The following is a 12,901-nucleotide window of genomic DNA, read 5'->3' as shown; positions in this document are numbered from 1 at the left end:
GTCTCTGAATGTCCTTGAGTGGCCCAGCCAGAGCCCGGACTTGAACCCGATCGAACATCTAGGATATGCTAGGATATGCATATAATTGGTAGATTTGGATAGAAAACACTCTAAAGTTTCCAAAACTGTTAAAATAATGTCTGAGTATAGCAGGACTGATATGGCAGGTGAAAACCTGAGAAAAATCCATCCAGGAAGTGGGATTTTTCTATGTTTGTAGTTTTCCATTGACTGCCTGTACAGATTCCATTGACTTAGGACTCAAATTGCACTTCCTATGGCTTCCACTAGATGTCAACAGTCTTTAGAAATTGTTTCATCCTTGTATTCTGAAAAATGAGGGAGTAAGACCACTCTGAGTGAGTGGACACTGGAAAGTCCCAGAGCTGTTTACTGCGCAAGACCGAGAGCGCGCATTTCTTGTTTTTCTTTTATATTGACGAAGCTATTGTCCGGTTGAAATATTATTGATTATTATGACTAAAAACAACCTGAGGATTGATTATAAACATCGTTTGACATGTTTCTACGAACCTTACTGATACTTTTTAGATTTTTCATCTGCCTGTTGTGACTGCCTTTGAGTCAATGGATTACTGAACAAAACGTGCCAACAAAACGGAGGTTTTTGGATATAAAGAGGGACTTTATCGAACAAAACAAACATTTATTGTGTAACTGGAAGTCTTGTGAGTGCAACCATATGAAGATCATCAAAGGTAAGTGATTAATTTTATCGCTATTTCTGACTTTTGTTACTCCTCTACTTGGCTGGTAACTGTTTGTAATGTTTTGTGTGCTGGGCGCTGTCCTCAAATAATCGCATGGTATGCTTTCGCCGTAAAGCCTTTTTGAAATCTGACACAACGGTTGGATTAACAAGAAGTTAATCTTTAAACTGATGTATAACAATTGTATGTTTTATGAATTTTTATTATGAGTGTTTTTGAATTTGGCGCTCTGCAATTTCATCGGATGTTGGCCAGGTGGGACGGTAGCATCCCACATACCCTAGAGAGGTTAAGGGGTATTGTGTGTAGATTGTAAAAACTATTTAATCCATTTTCGAAAAAGGCTGTAACGTAAAACAAAATGTGGAAAAAGTCAAGGGGTCTGAATACTTTCCGAATGCACTGTAGTATGCAAATCAAACAGTTAAACCCACATAGACGTTCCAAAATGGTACCCTATTAATTCAAAATGCCCGTGTAGTTTGTGTGTGTGTGTGTGTGTGTGTGTGTGTGTGTGTGTGTGTGTGTGTGTGTGTGTGTGTGTGTGTGTGTGTGTGTGTGTGTGTGTGTGTGTGTGTGTGTGTGTGTGTGTGTGTGTGTGTGTGTGTGTGTGTGTGTGTGTGTGTGTGTGTGTGTGGTGGACGTGTTTAGCTATTCTTTTGTGTACCAAAAGTCCCCACAAGAATAGTAAACAAACAAACATTTGGCTGGGGACATTTTGTTGTTCCCCACAAGGTCAAATGCTATATCTAGGGGGCTTAGTGTTAAGGTTAGAATTAGGGTTAGAATTAGGTTTAGGGTTAAGGTTAGGAGCTAGGGTTAGATTTTGGGTCAGGGTTAGGAGCTAGAGTTAAGGTTAAGGTTAGATTTTGGGGTTAGGGTTAAGGTTAAGGTTAGGGTAAGAGTACGGGCTAGGGTTAGGGGTCAAGGAAAATAGTATTTTGAATGAGACTGAATTGTGTGTCCCCACAAGGTCAGCGGTTCAAGACTGTGTGTGTGTGGTCTAACTTTACTATCCTTTTGGGTTTCAAAAGTCTTCACAAGGACAGTAAAACAAGAAAAGATAGTAAAACAAGAAAAAGTGGGGATTAGAGTTAAATTTAGAGTCAGGGTTAGAATTAGGGTTAGGTGTTATGTTTCAAATTTGTTTTAGTGTTAGGGGTTTCAGGTTAAGATTAGGGTTAAGTTTAGGGTTAAGAGTTAGGGAAAATATGATTTTGGATTAGGGTTGGAATAGGGGTAAATTTTTTGGTCCCCATAGTAAAACCAACATGTGCGTGTGTGTACGTGTGTGTCTGTTTGCGGGCATGATTGGGTATCTTTGCTTATGTGTGTATGTGTGTGGCGTTTATTTTATTTGTGTGTGTGGGTTGTGTTTTCATGTGCCACTTAGAAATCTGACGTCTGTCCAGGCACAAGGGACGTCGGGAGATGCCTTCAAGACCGGCCACTAGGGGCAACGGTGAGAGCTATTACCATCAAGTAGGCTTTCTATGGTTTTCTCTGGAGGGGGATGGCGGATGGCCATAAACCGTGAGCTTCGGCTTTGAGGGTTGCTTGTTCAATCCCAGTAATAGGCACACGTTTAATTTTTTATATTTTTTTTACCCTATCCCAAACCTTAAAGATCTGCAGATGGACCCCACCCCCCACCAGCCATGAGTAATCTGATGAATAGTTGTGGATTACAGTTAATTCATATACATTTTTTAAATCGCAGAGGAGATGCTGGTGATGAGGAGGATGATTGTTATCATTACCATAATCATTACACTTCGTCTACACGTGTCTGTGTGTGTGTCTGTGTGTGTGTGTATGTCTGTGTGTGTGTGTTGTGTATGTCTGTGTGTGTGCGTGTGTTGCGTGGCCGCGTAAATACTGTATACCCGCTCGCAGAGGTTTATAAACTCATATTAATTTGCATTTTGTCTAGACATGACATCACAATTATCCTTTTGTTTTCCATAAACAATATGTATTGACCTTGCGTCAGTGGGGACGGCATCTCTACTTACGCTTTAAGACCGTCCGATAACAACACAGATAAAACCCCTTTTGTTTTAAGAGAGGGGGGACAGGAATCAAAGACTAATTTCCCATCTCCTCCTCCTCTCTCATTCCATAGACGAGGTTGAGACACGGAATTAAACATAATTCTGAATGCATGGATAATGTGATAATGTGGATAGACAACAGGGAGGAATGTAGTAAGCAGAGGCATGCTGCTACAAGGTCAAGGTTAGGCCATAGTGCCCATGGAGTAAGTCATCAATGCTTTAGTAGTGGCTTTTGAAATAAATAAAACGTCCTCTTGCAGGATGCAGACTGAGCCTCTCTATCTCTCTGTCCAATTACAACAATACAGCGATCTCAGAAACAATAGGGAGGAACAGCACAGCCTGTTATAGGTTTCCCTATGTAGTGTTCTCCTTGAGACCAACTCTTGCACAGCTCCACTCATGCTTACTTAGATGTTTCAATAACTTGTGTAACAATAACTTCAAGCATGGCTTTTGAAAGAACGCATAGATATATGCCATATGTCATATTTGTCATATATTGTATACAACATATGTCATATATGTAACATGTATAAACCGGGTAGTTGGGATCCTGGTTGCTAATTGGCAGAAACAGCATTCCAGCCATATGTATCAGATGATATACCACAGGTACGACACAAAAATACTTGTTTAATGTTCTATCTGAAGTATCACTGCACTGTTCTTGACCTGCCATGGCAAATGACAAAAGAAAAGCAATTAAGCTCTTATTAACACACTATTTATCCTCGCTTCTAACCTAGTATTTGGTTTACAACAGTGAGGGTTTGTATTAACCTTGCGGTCTGCCGCTGTGACCTCAGCAACAATGTTTCAATTTAGAAATGTAATCTCCCTTTACCATAGAGACTGAACGTTGTCCTGACAAGACAACAACCTTTCTGAGCCTGGTGAAATCAAGTACCAGCACAATTATTATGGATATATTCAAATAAATGTCAATAGAAAATAGCTGACAGAAAACGAAAATGCAGCTAGTTTGCTGTCATTCCAGCTGACGAGTTTGACATGATTTTGTTAGCTGTAGATGGCTAGCTAACAAGGTAGAAGAAGGTTAACCAGTCTGCATAGCAACCATTCATGTTTATAGACCCTAGGATCAAACTCAAGCAATGTCTTTGTGCTACCACTTAACCAGACTCCAGCACTTGATTTTAACTTCCAAGATAACAAGCCTGGTTTTCTCCTCAGCGGAGATACACAATAGAAGACATGATCATAGAGAGATTGTTAACACTCAATCTCACTGAATGAATATAATTTGGAGTGGGAGACATTAAGCCTTGTTAAACATCGTTAATGTTACTATAGGACATCCCTGGCAAACTCGGGCTTGACGCGTGAGACTATGGGAGGGAGTCTCGTTGGACATGGAGAGGTGCTGGGAGAGATGAGGCTGTCACTTCAGCTGTCTGTCTGTCCATGGCGAGGGAGGCGCGAGGACGAGACTGGGCGCCCCTAACGAGCAGGTCCCTAAAAGCCAGCCGATTACCCCAATTAAGCAGCATTCACATCACCATCCAACAGTTCCCATTACCAGCCCGGAAGCCTGTCTGAATCAGTTTACTTAGCCCACACTGACAAACCCAGCGCACATCACCCCCCCCCCCCCCCCCCCCCCCCCACATAGATACGCAAACACATTCCCAACACACAAACTCAAGCCCCATCACAAACCCCCCACCGTCCCACATACACACATCACCCCCAGACACCCCCACCCTCCATCAGATAGAGAACATACACATGCCCCCCCCCCCACACACACACACACACTGCCCTCCTAAAACACACATAGACATGACAGCTCCTGTAACTCCTCCCATGAAGCAACCCTACTCATTAGAGGCATTGATTTCATGCACCGGGCCCGTTACTCTGTCTGAAGGACATCCTCATACACAGCCTACACAGGAACAGTGTGGACACACACACATTCACACGCACACACACAGCGCGCTCCTCTAGTCCCATCCTGTGTCTGGCTGTCACAACCCCATGGTTGGGCCTTCTGCTCACTCTGACAAGCCCTCTCTGGGCAGATCATATTTAGACAGATTAGAGAACCAACGTCCAGCTGTCTACAGCAGCAAAACACTGCCTCTCTGATCTTTTAACCTGATATGCTCTCTCTCTCTCTCTCTCTCTCTCTCTCTCTCTCTCTCTCTCTCTCTCTCTCTTCTCTCTCTCTCTCTCTCTCTCTCTCTTCTCTCTCTCTCTCTCTCTCTCTCTTTATTTGTGTGTGCTTTGTTACTGTAAGAATGTTATTTTGTGCTGGATGTTTGTCGACTGCTGTCAGAGGCTTTTGCTGCTGAATTAGATTAGGTCAGGTGTTTCTGAGCATGGCTGTGTCAGCCTTTGTTCCTCCTTGAAGAACATATACACTTATCCATGTATAGAGCGAGAGATCGCAAAATAACAACACTTCCATTAAACTTCTTATGGCTGCAATGCCAGTAACGGGATCGATATGACAACAGCCAGTGAAAGTGCAGGGCGCCAAATTCAAACAACAGAAATCTCATAATTAAAATTCCTCAAACATACATGTGTCTAATACCATTTTAAAGGTAATCTTGTTGTTAATCCCACCAAAGTGTCCGATTTCAAATAGGCTTTTCAGCGAAAGCACCACAAACGATTATGTTAGGTCACCACCAACTCAAAGAAAAATTCAGCCATTTTTCCAGCCAAAGAGAGGAGTCACAAAAAGCACAAATAGAGAAAAAATGAATCACTAACCTTTGATGATCTCCATCAGATGACACTCATAGGACTTCATATTACACAATACATATATGTCTTGTTTGATTAAGTTCATATTTATATCCAAAAACCTCAGTTTACATTGGCGCCATGTTCAGAAAGGCCTCCAAAATGTCCAAAAGTTCCGTAACAGTCCGTAGAAACATGTCAAACGATGTATTGAATCAATCTTTAGAATGTTGTTAACATAAATCTTGAATAACGTTCCAACCGGAGAATTACATTGACTTCAGATGAGCGATGGAATGGAGCTCCCTCTCATGTGAACGCGCATGGTCAAAGAATGGTCACCTCATGGCAGACCTGACTAATTCTCCTCTCATCCGGCCCCCTTCACAGTAGAGTCATCAGACAAAGTTCTACAGACTGTTGACATCTAGTGGAAGCCGTAGGAAGTGAAAACTCATCCATATCTCGCTGTGATTTCAATGGGAGCTTGGTTGAAAATCTACCAGCCTCAGAGTTTCCACTTCCTGTTTGGATTTTTTCTCGGGTTTTTGCCTGCCATATGAGTTCTGTTATACTCACAGACATAATTCAAACAGTTTTAGAAACTTCAGAGTGTTTTCTATCCAATGCTACTAATAAGATGCATATATTAGCAACTATGACTAAGGAGCAGGCCGTTTACTCTGGGCACCTCTGTGTGTGTGTGTGTGTGTGTGTGTATGCCTAATGCTTGCCTGCAACCACTTAAATATCCATTCGTTCCTAATAAATCTTGTGTCCGAGCCCACACATATGCTGGAAATGTAAAGTAAATATCTCATTATCTCTGCTTTGTTTACATATGACCACTGCCCCTTTGGAGCCAAAATGGAAGAAGATTTTCCAGGTTTACCAAGCCTACTGTTCTCAGGGACTGCCAAGGGGGAATGAGCAGGTCCCTCTTGTCAGGGAGTGTATGATGGCTGAGGGTTATTCTAGTGAATGTTCTAATGACACAACAAGTGCTTTGAAGGGCGATTAGAGGTGCTTACAGTACATGTGCACTCAATAAACCTCCACTTTGCACTTTCTCCCCCTCCGTCATTATCTACCTGTATGCATAGCAGGTGAAGAGATAGGGGAAGGAGGGAAGCTTATAGGCCCCGCGCTGATGAGACAGATTGCAGAGCAACAGGTCTGTATAGTTTGAGACCATTGAAAAGACGATAACATGAAACCAACATAGTCTTATGTAATGCACCATATGCATTTCTCTGTGTTTTGGCAGTTTGATTTCTTTCTTACCGTGTTGTCGTTGAACTCACATGAGTTTTATTCAGGAAGACCCAACTGACTTTTCATCAGGCAGAACACGGCAGAGTTTTCATTTTCAACGAGGTGAGAGGGATGGAATGTGGTGAAAGAAGCAGAGGAGGGAAGGAGAGAAAGACGAGTGGTCTGCACCCACCAGTGCTGATAAGAGAGAGACCTCCCACTGCAGGTGCCAGATTGGCAGGATATTCCCTGCAGAGGGGAGACCCTCCTGCCACAGTTACCATTGTTGTGACTGATGTTACCATTGACTGATGCATGGATCTCTGTGAAGATCTCAATTTCATACACCTCGTGTCCTCTCTTCTCCCTCCTCGTCTGATTCTCAAAACCCATTGGAGGAGAAGGTCAAAGGAGAGGGACCTCTGGCTTTCTCATCTAATGTGTTTTGAGAAGGAGATGAGGAGAGAGAACACGATGAGTATCCAATTGACATCTTCCCTATGTTGTCCTGACACATTTAGTCACACGGTTATAGACTGTCAGTTATAGTCCGTTATTTACTTTTAGGATAGAACAACTGTCTGATTATGGAATAAAGCTGGAAGATCTGTGGTGAAGCAAATTTTTGTTTGACAGAAACCAGTATAGCAATATTGCAATATATAGAAAACAGTATTGCAGTATTGCAATATATAGAAATCGGTATTGCAATATATAGAAAACAGTTTTGCAGTATTGCAATATATAGAAACCAGTATTGCAGTATTGCAATATATAGAAACCAGTATTGCAGTATTGCAATATATAGAAATCAGTATTGCATATAGAAAACAGTATCGCAGTATTGCAATATATAGAAACCAATATTGCTATTAAATGACAATTCAACTGTTTTGTGGCTTTCTGTGAATTCGTTGCCTGTCATCATCCAGAGTAGGTTCAGGAGGAAGGGATGCCCGTGATTCTTTTGTACCTCGAAGCTATTTCATTTCACACAGTAACAATGAAGATGGGACTCAGAGGTGGTCAATAACACCAACCTTATATGCGTATCACATAGACGTGCAGGGAAAGGACAGGCCCCATCAGGCCCCATTATGGTTCCAATCAGGCCCCATTCAGGCCCCATTCAGCCTGTGCCAAACTGTAAGCTATACATTAACACCCCAAAACAATAGTAAACAGACCAAATAAAAAACATTTATTTAAAACGCAGGAATAGAACGACAGAGAGAGGGTTCTCTGACTGTTGCATCGTCTACCATCGGGGAAGGAACAGGGAGGTAGAGATTGCAACATGTTTTGATCTCAGCAAACAAAAGTGTTGTTTCTTCCATTTTGTCGCCTCGGAGTCCCCCGAGGGGGAAGAGGTGTCGTCTTTTTGCGCGGCTATTGTCCCGCGGGCGGCAGAATGGCCTGCTGGGTAACCTAAGCTGGGAGGTAAAGGGCGAGCCGGATCATCAGATGTTGACCTTTTGTTTGATTTAGAATAATAAGAGACATGGACACCTCTCCAGGTCTGATCCTATCACCGCACACTGCCACTTTGTTTCCCTCCCCTTCTCCTCTTCATCATCCTCACCATCATCATCTTGGGACCAGACTATGTTTAGATTTCCCTGTATGAACTCCGAAAGGTGTTACAACATCCACGTCAAATCAAATCACATGTTATTGGTCACATACACTTGGTGAGCAGATGTTAATGGTCACATACACATGGTGAGCAGATGTTAATGGTCACATACACATGGTGAGCAGATGTTATTGGTCACATACACTTGGTGAGCAGATGTTATTGGTCACATACACATGGTTAGCAGATGTTATTGGTCACATACACATGGTTAGCAGATGTTATTGGTCACATACACATGGTTAGCAGATGTTATTGGTCACATACACATGGTGAGCAGATGTTATTGGTCACATACACATGGTTAGCAGATGTTATTGGCCACATACACATGGTTAGCAGATGTTAATGCGAGTGTAGTGAAATGCTTGTGCTTCTAGTTCTGACCATGCAGTAATATCTAACAAGTAATCTAACCTAACAATTTCACAACAACTACCTTATACACACAAGTGTAAAGGAATGAATAGAATATGTAAATAAAAATATATGAATGAGCGATGGCCAAACGGCATAGGCAAGATGCAGTAGATGGTATAGAGTACAATCCATGTCCTTTATATTAAAATGAGTTACTCTGCTTTGGATTGCGTTGTCGATTCATGTTTTTATTATTTATACAAAAGGCTGGGGTAAGGTTATGTCATGGAGGGGCAGCTATGATGGCGGGGACTATTTAATAACTCTTAGCAGGGGATGGCGATGACTTGAGGAAGTCAATGAGGTGGAGACCATGTGACTGGGGATGATACAGAGTGTGTGTGTGTGTCTGTGTGTCTGTGTGTCTGTGTGTGTGTGCGTCTGTGAGTTTGTGCGTGTGTGCGTGCGTGTGTGTGCGTGCGTGCGTGCGTGTGTGCAGGCTCAGGGTGACCTGGAGGCCAGGATGCCCTTCTCTCTCTGAAACAGCAGCAATATATAATACTGTATGTGTTGTATTATTATTAGTTTTACAGATCCACTCAGTATAGGTCTATCTGACACACATACACACACACATTGTCTGTAGAATGTAGAGGGAAGCGTTTTAGTTATATATATTTTTTTACATGCATTAGATGCAGCATCAACGGGTTTGGAAAATGAAAAACTCAGGAGAAAGGGTGCCACAGCCAAATCCAGAGCCACTAAAGTACCATCAAATCCCACCAGTCTCCTCTGGGTTTACAGATTCAAACACCCAGAGACAGGACTCTGACAGGTGTGACTTATTTGCATGTTTTACCTAACTAGCAGTTCTATTGGTTAATCGACAGATCATGTGACTTTAAGTCAGTTTATTTAAACCCCCTTGTCTTTGTCTTCCAGGCGTCCGCACACAGGAAGTGAATGCAGTATGGAGGAACCAACGTTGTGGTCGGGATCCCCTGCTCAGACGTAGCATGCATCAAATAATAGTTGTATGCCAAGTCATCGACTGTTCTGTCAGGCACCAGATTGCTATAACATAAGATGTGGTTTACCTGATACATAAAATACCTATCCAGGCGTTGTAAGATCTGGCATGCATCAGCAACACCTGGGCTGAGGAACGCACCCTTTGTCTTTGTCTCAGTATGTAGTGCAGGGTTTCCCAAACTCGGTCCTGCCCCCCCCCCCCCCCCCCCGATTCAAATTAACTAATCAAGTTTTGATCATTTGAATCAGCTGTGTAGTGTTTGGGCAAAAAATGAGTTTGGAAAACGCTAATGTAGCCGCTTAGCTTGGTGAGAGCACATGGTGGTTGTGCTAAATTGACATCTTGAAAGAATGAAAGCCTGCCTCCTGGACTGCACCACTTCCTGTGCCCCTTTTTGTTTGGTTTGGTTTGTATGTTTGTCATTTCAACTAGCATGGTTTTTCAACTTTAAAAGTAAGAGAATGCCATTTATGGAACATTTGTAAAATCTAACTATCAGAAAGCCATGCCCTGTTAAAATACGTTTGTTGAAACTGTTGTCTTCCTCTACTTTACTTTGCCTGCTCAACTCAGACCTAAAATAATTTGTCACTTTTCCACCTCGTGACAGGACGGCCACAAACACCCAGCATACAGAGAATTTGAGCACACCATGGCAAATGGTCTATTTGGCTTGAATGATGCAACTGCTGGTTATTTTTGTTTTCCATTCATCATGAACAAGATTAAATGGCTACTGTAAATAACATTACAATGAGTTGGGGCTATAAAGGATGAACCTTTATATCCCTCACATTTTAATCAGGGACTGATTTAGACCTGGGACAGCAGGTGGGTGCAATTCATTATCAGGTAGAACATAAAACCAGCAGTACTCTGGACCTCGTAGGGTAAGATTTGAATACTCCTGCTATATATGATACATGTTATGGACCTTGTTGTGGACTTTTGAAAGCTAGAAAAGTATCGCATTTACCTTACAATATAATTGACAAGATTTGAAGGGCTTTTGTATTGTTACCCCTTGATAAGGTGTATTATTCTGAAAAACAATATAATTATACTGAAATGAAAGGTGCAATATACAGAAATTGCTCTGCCATTTCCTGGTTGCTAAAATTCTAATAGTTTACCTTTCAGTTTGTGACAAAAAAAGCTATGTATATTGTAGAGAATCATTATACCTTCTAAGCTGCTGTGAAATATATTTTCAATAACCCAAGATATTGTACTTTCAGCTGTTTGAAGATGGTATACAAAACCGAAAGTAAAAGATGCAAAAATTCAACTTAAGAACGGGGAGCATAGTAATAGGGTTCACAGTTCAAACTTGTTCCTCCTCAGTTTTAGTTGTATGTCACTATATAAAAACAGTAAAAAAGTTCCCACAAAAAATCTGTATCTCCGTTACGCTGTGTCAGCACAATGGACAGAGCAGCGCTGCGGTGTGCGTAGGGGGGGCTATGGAAAGCCACTGGGGTGGTTAGGTATGACTCCTTTGGGTTTCCATAAAAAGCGGGGAAAAACGCTTCTAAGTGAATAAGGTGATATGCCTCCGCCTGTAATATTTTATTTTGATTTAAAATGGCGAGGCCAAGTTTACCAGTCGGGCCCTGGTGAGGACGTCGTGTTGGAGGCCGAACTGTCTCCTTCCTACTCCTATGCTGTTCCTATGGTGGGCGCTCTATGGTGTGGGAAGTTTTCATCCCAACATTGACTGACAATGAATTGATTATGATCGAGCTCTCTCCGGAGCCTGGAGAGGAGAGGGTATGCTCTGACCCTTTCCTGGGGCTTGGAGAGAAAATTATTGCACCGTAAAATGTTCCTGGGTGTGGCACGGAAGAAGTGTCACTGCTGGGGGGTCTGGAGACAACCCCCAGTGTCCACTGTGCATCGTTCGGGAGAGAATGCTCCCTTACGTACTTCAACAAAGGCCCATACGGAGAAGTTTGTGCCCTCGCATCAAAAGGTTAGTGGATAGTGTTTAGGGCCTGGGCAAAGTGTTCATCTGCCTCAGGGCAACTTTTACATTCACCAAATGGACATACCATGTTGGTCAATATGTATCATGTACCCAGTGCTCTTTTGGAATGTGCCATTCTGCCTTGCTGTCACATGTCCATTACTTTGGGTAGTGTGTGCTTTTAAATCAGAAATACTGAACTGTAATGATTTCAGTTGAAGTCAAAATGACCACTGCTACTTCCTGACAATGTTTGAGGTTACTGCTTATGTGTGAGGAATGTGCCTCGAGCATCATTTCAAATGTCGAGACCAGAATAAGGGGAGGGGTGTGTGGTGAAGACAGTCTATAGACACATCTCTCTCGACTATTGCGCACGTCTCTCTCGACTCCTACCAATTCGTGCGCACTATTTGTTTCATTGTGTCAATGTTTGTCCATTTTTGTCAATGCCCTGTGAAATATATATTAACATGTGAAGTTACTGATAATCCCAACATATTTTGGGAATGTTGATAATTCATTAAATATAATATACATTCATACCATTCTCATTTTCCAAGTGGACATATTGTTTGAAGAGCACACAAACGGTGCAATACTTGTGATTAAGAACTTTTGGTTTATTTAATTGCATCTACCAGTTTACTGTCAATTGTTTTGTTGTATTTGTATGGAGAGAATGGTATGAATGTATATTATATTTCATGAATTATCAACATTCCCGAAACCAAACATTCTAAATGAATGGGTGAATATGTTGGGATTAACAGTAACTTCACATGTGTTCGGTTTCTCCATCATGTTTAATGTTGTGAACTTGCACCCTTTAGTGTGCATAGATATCCCTGGCCTGCGCGCCAAGAATAGGTGTGGCCAAATGTATTTCATTGCCCGTTTGGGGTGTTCTAGTTAGTTCCCTTTTGGGTAACTCAAGGGGCGGCTGTATCTGAGCCTGGTAGACTCCACCTGTTCATTATTGGTTAAGACAGGTGTTGCCTGATGAGAGGCTTTTTCTTTTGAATGCGAACATTTTGAAGTCAGAACTTTGTATATATATATATAAGTATTACCATCATCTTTGAAACACCAGCACTGTGTAAATAAATCCAACACTCATTAGCACCTCTACCTGCCTGC

General features: G+C 42.0%; 1 long non-coding RNA gene across 1 annotated transcript in view; it reads left to right on the top strand.

The window, feature by feature from the left end:
- Window positions 1–9,980, top strand: part of LOC139575240 (uncharacterized) — an 84,177-nt gene extending 74,197 nt beyond the window's left edge. The window contains exons 2-3 of the long non-coding RNA XR_011674926.1: window positions 9,455–9,597; window positions 9,705–9,980. This is a non-coding gene — a long non-coding RNA (uncharacterized lncRNA). The remainder of the gene's footprint in view (window positions 1–9,454; window positions 9,598–9,704) is intronic.
- The last annotated feature ends 2,921 nt before the right edge of the window (window positions 9,981–12,901 follow it).

The sequence above is a fragment of the Salvelinus alpinus genome, chromosome 5 (genome assembly GCF_045679555.1).
Source record: "Salvelinus alpinus chromosome 5, SLU_Salpinus.1, whole genome shotgun sequence".
NCBI classification, from domain to species: domain Eukaryota; kingdom Metazoa; phylum Chordata; class Actinopteri; order Salmoniformes; family Salmonidae; genus Salvelinus; species Salvelinus alpinus.
Note: the sequence above shows the minus strand (reverse complement) of the source record. Positions and strands in the feature narration are given on the sequence as shown.